This window comes from Silene latifolia, chromosome 4, assembly GCF_048544455.1.
Source record: "Silene latifolia isolate original U9 population chromosome 4, ASM4854445v1, whole genome shotgun sequence".
NCBI classification, from domain to species: domain Eukaryota; kingdom Viridiplantae; phylum Streptophyta; class Magnoliopsida; order Caryophyllales; family Caryophyllaceae; genus Silene; species Silene latifolia.
In genome coordinates, this window is record NC_133529.1 from 31,129,689 (window position 1) to 31,138,035 (window position 8,347).

Genomic DNA, 8,347 nt, shown 5'->3' on the forward strand with positions numbered 1-8,347 from the left:
ATCGAACAAAACAAAGGTAGGAATACCATTAACAAGGAATGTACTGGTGATAACATGCGCATCTTCCTCACCGCCTTCTTCTCCATCATGAATAACTTGCCACCGGTCTTCGTCCGCCTCCCGAACAAGATCTTGGTGATGCGGTCGGCTTAGCACCCGACCCTTGATTGTTGTTGTTGTTCGTCGGTGTTTTCTGATAAGAATTACCGCCGTTGCGGTTGCCTCCACTCTGGTAACTCTGACTTCCCCGGTTTGGCCATGATCCAGTCGGTCTGTTGCTCGCGAAGCTCTGTGCAGGTCTCTGAAAGGATCCCGGTGCACTTGTGCACTCATGTCTCTTGTGGCCTACACCACCGCAACTATAGCAGGTCACTCCCCAACTATTACTCACACTTCCACGGCCACGCCCAAAGGAAGCCCAAAGCACTAAACCGGACCCGGAAGAAAATCCTTTAGACTGATTGTGGTTGCCTTTCTTGTGATTCGATTGGCCACCACCCTCGCTCTCAGACTTCCTCTTTTCACCACCTGACCTCTCCTGAGCCATCTCCACCAACCTCTCCGCTCTCCCAGCCCTCTCATAAGCTTCCTTAACATCAGTAAGGATCCCCACGGGTAACTTATCCATAATCTTGGTGGTCAACCCCCTCTCAAACCTCAATGCCAAATTCTCCTCACTCAAACCCATGTCCTCAGCATACCTAGACTTCTCATTGAACAGCCTGTAGTACTCAGCCACAGACATCTTAGCAGTCATCTTAAAACCATCAAACTCTTCTCTCAACTTACTCCTCACATGTTCCGGTACAAACTCCTTTCTCACAGCCCTACGAAACTCCTCCCAAGGTATAGCAGGTAAGCCTTGGTTGGTATATATTTCCTTAGCACTCACCTTCACTGAATCCCACCACTTGCCTGCTGCCTCCTTCAGATAGAACGCAGCCTGTTCCACTCTCATCTCATCAGGACAATGAACCAAGTCTAAGATGTTCTCCATCTCTCTCAGCCAACTATCAAGTAGGTTAGGCTCCCCAACTCCCTTGTACTCTTTCGGGTTAAACCTCGCAATATAGAGGCTGATTTTGGAATGATCAACCTCCTTCTCCTTATTCTTATCCTTGTCCTCATTCACTCTCTTCAGGGTCTCAGTAAGAGCATCCTGGTGCTCTAACATCTTAACGATGTCATCCACGGTCATAAGCTCAGCTCTCGCATACAAAGCAGTTCTCTTGGGCGGCATCTTGAAGCTATATAAGAAAGGGTAAACATAAACACACGTACTAAACCTCAAAACACGAAAACACGCTGCCCAGAACCCACTCGATCGAGTTCCCAAACACACTCGATCGAGTAACGGGCTACTCGATCGAGTGCCCCACGTACTCGATCGAGTACCCAAACTCCAGAACCCAAACAGACCTTCTGATCTCTTACCTACTCGATCGAGTATCTAGGCTACTCGATCGAGTGACCCCCTACTCGATCGAGTACCCCTAGTTACTCGATCGAGTGCCCCAAAACTCGATTCTGGACTCCAAATCGCCAAAAACCCACCCGATCGAGTCAGTCTCACTTGATCGAGTAACACTAATTCATAGAAGCTACCCGCATGTTACGTCATATGCTAACATGCTAAACTTTATAAACCACATTATATCATAATAAGCATACTACGCATCTTTTCTACTATCCACGAAATCATTTCATCATATTATTAAATGCCACATTGTAAATCATCCAACATGTTATCATCTCATCAACAAGTTTCCTCATATCACCATTTTCTTTCACATGCTCAACTTTCTACTTCAACATTCAACAATTAACGCATTCCATCACATTCGTAACCCAGTTAACCAAACACACATACGACTCGACAAACACTTCCCCCATGTGACCGGTTCAAAGTTGTAGGGCGACCCCTGCGACTTTAGGACGTCTCCCAAGCCTTTGCACTAGCTCCTACAACTTTTACCCCGGGTTCATTTTAATTGACTCCCTATGTTCATTAAGTTCATTGGTTACGGGTTTCGGGATCGTCGCTCGATACCATTTGTAACACCCCATACTCCAAGTGCCTTACCAGACCACTCGGGTATGAAGACATTACCATCTCGGTTACCCGAGGCAATGATAATCAAACAACAATAAAGAAACAATGTTTATTATAAATAATTTAGTGAATAGATACAATCCTCAAAACCAAACCAAAAGTACGATACATTATTTCAAAATGACTGTATTTCTAATGAAATGTAAATAAACTAAAGGCTACGGCGGAAGACTCCTATCATCATGTCGTGGCATCTCGGCTATCCCAAGTACTCATCTCAACACCTGCTCAATATCGCTCACCATCCCGAATGGATCACCGCAGTTTACAAAACAACACCGGGTCGTACTAATCACACAATGAACATGTATAACAATAATAAGATAAACAGACAGCTTAACTGTCACACACACACACACACACAGCCAACCAATTCCCATCATCTCAATCCTGATTGTCCACTGGACCAGCCCTGCCAGTGGGGGACCGCAGCCGTACCCACCAAATCCCCGCTCCACATAGCAGTGAGCGATAACCCTGTCCATTAATGTGCACATCTCCTTCCGTGGCGGGTTCCACGAAGGGCGAAACTAGGGCGTGAAGCCACTCCCGCAAGTGACCCCACTCAGCCGAGAACGCATCTCGAGAACCATCAACAACAATCACAACCACAAACACGGTACAATCATTATATCAAACAACCAAATACAACACATCACCAATATCCCATTATGGGACTAATGCGAGTAGAAATCCTACCGGAAAGCACAACAGATCGGTATCAACAAATTTGTATCAAAAAGCCTCTTCTACGAACTCTCCTCCTATCATATAACACATAGAGGCTACACATCACATACTACACACAAAAACCCCCAATCTCTAAATTAGGGTTTAACCAAAACAAGGGAAAAACAATAAAAAGGGTACATAGATCTTACCCTCGACGCAAGGAACTCAACGATACGAATAACGACAAGAATCGACCGTCGAACTCCGGAATTGCTAAGAATGCGATTAGGAAGATGAACTGGTTGCTTTCTCTCTTAAACAGGGATTTAGGTTTTGTAAAAGTGATTTAAAACAATGACGACGAAACTTAAATACCTTAATCGCATAATTAACAAAACCCGAGAAAACTCCCCGTAAAACCGGACACTCGATCGAGTACCCAAGGTACTCGATCGAGTACCCCCTTACTCGATCGAGTACCCCAGCTACTCGATCGAGTACCCAACAGGTCAGAAACTATTTTATTTCGCAACTTACCCTTACTCGACAGAGTAAGGCCTACTCGATAGAGTACCCTAAGACTTATAAATACGGAGTATTACACTGTTATTGAGATTTTGAGGGGTACGGGGATGTCTGGACTAGTCACCATGAGTGCCTTGACCTTCAAGGAGCTGACCCTCGAGTTTTTCAGCTCCTTTACCTTCTCTTCTGGCGCCTATGCCACTGACCCGACTTGTAAGGGCGAGTCCATAAGTTCTCTTGAGGACCATTGGATGAGAGAAATGGAGGGGTAGGATGAAAGCAAAAAAAAGGGGATTAATTAGCTAATTTACACTCTCTCTCTCTCTACCTTCACTAATTTATCCTAATTAATCACTAAATCACCATATATCATTTTTCCACTCATCCACTTATCTCTCATTTCACACATTTCTCTCAACTTCTCTCTCAAAAACCCCAAAAATAAAAACCCAAATAAATCACTTACCCTCACCCTCTCCTACTCCGTCAACAACCACTAACGCCACCACCCACGACCCCGACCTACCACCACACCTTCCTCACGCCACCCAACCACCCTTCCACTGCCCACCACCCACGCGCATGCCCACCACCCACGACCCCAACCTACCACCACACCTTCCTCGCGCATCCCCACCACCACCACTACTCACGGCACACCTCCACCATTCCGACAACACCACCACCACCTTTTGTCCACGTCAAAAACCGGCACACAAGCCCACCAACCGCCACCTGCCTGCGTAAAAAAGCGGCACACCTTCTGCCCACGCCTCCCTCCTCTCCTCCACCACTGCCGCCTCCTTCCTCCTCTCATCTAAGATCTCGGTTTTTGGCAATAAATTTGTTGTAGAATGTCGTTGTTGTTGCTGTCTTTTGTTTTCTTATTTTTTGTTTTTTTTATCGTTTTCCTTCCTGTCTTCTCAGATCTACGTGTGGTGTTTTTTTTTTTTTTTTTTCAAATTTGGGTGTTTTTATTTTTGGTTTTTTTCCCCTTCAAATGTCTTGTAAATTAGTCTTGTTATACATATTTTTTTCAAATTTCCTTTATATTTTTTTCTTAGATCTTATTTATATTTTGTGAGATCTCATTTTTTAACCTTTTAAACTAAATTTTTTATAGTCTTGTAACTTTTTTTATTTTTTTTCGAGTAAAAGTTGTGTTGGTGTTGTTGTTGTGATGGTGGTGGAGATCTGAGTTTTTTCTAAAAAAAAAACAAATGAAAAAGTTAGATCTAGTTTTCAAAAGTTAAACCTAGATTTTTTTTTCCATATTTTTTCTTTATTTGTTGATTTTTTTTCTTCTAGTAAAGTTAAGATTATACTTATCTTTATCTTTATTTAAGTTACACTTTTCTCTATTAAAGTTACACTTCTTAAAATTATAGTTTTCTATATTAAAATTACATTCTTCTCTATTAAAGTTACACTTTTCTCCATTAAAATTACACTTTTTTCTATTAAAGTTACATTTTTTTCTGTTAAAGTTATATTTTTCTCTATTATTAAAGTTACACTTTTCTCCATTAATGTTACACTTTTCTCCATTAAAGTTACACTTTTTTCTATTAAAGTTACACTTTTTTCTATTAAAGTTACATTTTTCTGTTAAAGTTATATTTTTCTCTATTATTAAAGTTACACTTTTTTCCATTAAAGTTACACTTTTTTCTATTAAAGTTACACTTTTTTCTGTTAAAGTTACATTTTTCTCTATTATTAAGGTTATACTTTTCTCCATTAAAATTACACTCTTATCTATTAAAATTACACTTTTTTCTGTTAAAATTACATTTTTATCTATTATTAAAGTTATACTTTTCTCCATTAAAATTACACTTTTATCTTTAAAATTACACTTTTTTCTATTAAAATTACATTTTTTTCTGTTAAAGTTACACTTATCTCTATTAAGGGTACCCTACCAAGGACTAAATTTTATACTCTCAATGGACTAAAGTTACACTATCAAAGGACTAAAGTTACACTCTCAATGGATTAAAGTTACACATTGAATATAGACTAGAGATATACTCTCAATGGGTTAAAATTACAATTTAATGGACTAAAATTACACTTTAGTTGACTAAAGTTACACTTCGGGACTAAAATTACAATTTAATGGACTAAAGTTACACTTCTGGACTAAAATTACAATTTAATGGACTAAAATTACATTTTAATGGACTAAAATTACACTTTAGTTGACTAAAGTTACACTTCTAAAAGACTAAAGTTACACTTATAAGTTATAAATCACTCAATTTACAATGAGTTGTGTTAAAATTTGAAAAAAAAAATATTTCTCAAAAATTGACGTAAAATTGCTTCAAAATTTCAAATTTGTCGTAAACTTGCTTCAAAATTTGAAATTTCAAAATAATATCCGTCAAAACCGCTTTCTTTTTGTTAAAATTACACTTTTTTTTGTTAGAATTACATTCGTAAAATTTGTATAAACTTTGAACTATAAGAAGATCTTTTTTTGTTAAGTGTATAATAATGAATTAGTGAATGTATAATTAAAGCTAGAGAGAGAAAGTGGGATTAATTAGTGCAATGAGGATCCTCTGTCCATTTGGTGTCCCATTGTGTGTGTCACACCACTTAGCTTCTAACACCTCAACAAATTAACAAATATATTGTAATATTTTATTTTGCCACAAGTGATGTGTCGAAATGTAAGTGATGTGGCACACACAATGGGACACAAAAGTGGGACAGAGGATCCTCATTGATAATTAGTGTATAGGAAACTCATTAGTGTTAAGTGTGTTTGTTGTCTTCAATCTCAACCATCCATATTGGAGGATCTAATGATAAGAGATAGGATTTAGGGACTCAAAACATATGGTGGATTTATAAGAACTTTACTCTCTCTCTCTCTCTCTCTCTCTCTCTCTCTCTCTCTCTCTCTCTCTCTCTCTCTCTCTCTCTCTCTCTCTATCTATCTATCTATCTATCTATCTATCTATATATATATATATATATATATATATATATATATATATATATATATATATATATATAATTGGGTTGAAATGCTGTGGATGTACCACTCGTCAACCCAGCTTTAAATAAAAGTATTAATTACAGCTGAACATTAAATATAAACATAATAAATGTTGTACAAATCTCAGCAAAATATTAATTATAGTTTAATAAACTTTATTATAAAATTACATTAAATAATTACGGTAATTTGATTCTAAATTTATTAAAAAAAATTATTTTGATAAAAATTCTAAAATGTAAATAATTACGTTCATTGCGAAAAATGCTTCAGATTGAGTATAATTTTCATTATAGTCATTGAAATACTTTGATTTGTAGAGATGATTAAAGTGAGTGTTTCATAATGTTTTATGTTTACATAAAAAGACATTTTGAGAAAGTTATAAAACTTAGAACATTAAATCCTAAGAAAAATATATTTGGAAGAGTCATTGTATTTCTTAAAAATATATCTTAAAAAAAATCTACTAAGAGATAAGTTTTTATGTGGGAATGAAAAATAATATTGCGAGAAATTGAATACATATGAGATTTTGATAGGTTTAAAAATTTTGATAACGAGTATGTGTACGAGTATGTATGCACACAGTGATCGCGAGTACATTTGAATAATCAAACAAAAGTAATGATTATTAAATAATATATTAGTACAAACGACATGAAAAAGTAGAATAAACGTTACATTTTTCTTTAATATCTTCAATTAAAATAGGTATATTTCAAATATAAATATTGATTATGACTAGCTAAATAGTACTTTTAGTTAAATATTTTATATGTTATCTTTTAAATACTTTGAAATTAAACCTCAGAAAATATTATTTGAGAAAGTTTAACCTATTTTATTTATAGGTAAACTCTTAAACATCATTTATATATAGTTATTTAAAAATACAAAAGGTGCAATTCTTATAGATATGTTTGACACATAACACATGCAAGACACAATCAAAACATTTGAATAAGTTGAGTTTGAACTTTATATGTTTGATACATAAATATCACACGTTATACATAAAAAGTAAAAATTACATAAAATTATATTCACATCATTTTGAACAAATATTAATTGATTTGGAACATAACGTATCGAAAAATGATATAATTTGAGAACTTAATGTAGATTGTTGCATTATTCGAATAAATGTTATTTTAATTAATATGATATTTGATCAGTCACAAAATAATTTATAAAACGTTGATCATGCATAATTAATTATCACTTACTAGTTTTAATTAAAACTGTATGTATTTTATTTTAAAACATTGAAGTTAAACCTAAAAAAATTAAATTTGAGAAAAATTAATTTTTTTTTATTTATAAGTAAAAATATTAAAGATTATATAGAAATTATGTTATTTTTCTTCAATTATAATAATTAAATTTTAAAACAGGCCGCGCGAAGTGCAAGATACTACCTAGTATATATAAATTTTGTGCAAAATTTTAAGGTAAGATTCTCGATTTAAGACAATACGTAGCATTATTAACAAAAGTGAAATCTTATTATTCAATTAATTCAAGAAAACTTTAAAACAAAATTTTCAAATTTGAATACCATACTTAACATCATTAAACAACATTTGAAGCTCCTTTACATAATTAGATAAAGGATGAAGTATAAAAATCAGATTTGTCGGTATAACTAACATAGATGTCAAAACTTGAGGCGATTTGTAAAGCAAAACTGCTAGTTTAATATAACACCCATACAACATCAAGAAAAATAAGTAACAAAAAACAATTGGATCATGTTTTGAGTGCAAGATCAAAATCATTCATTTTAAGTTAAAATTCTAAAAGATTTTAGGCACCATTTTGGGATGAAATTTTGATTCAAAGTAATACATGTCGTTACTAACAAGGAAGAATCAAAACTTAAGCGTGACAAGATTCTTGAGCCCTATTAGTTTACTAAACTAAGTTTTTAAACACGAAAATCGGAATTTACGCATGAACATTAAAGTTTCAAAATTTTCAAGACCAAATTTCAAATGCATAACAAGAGTTAGTAATAACAA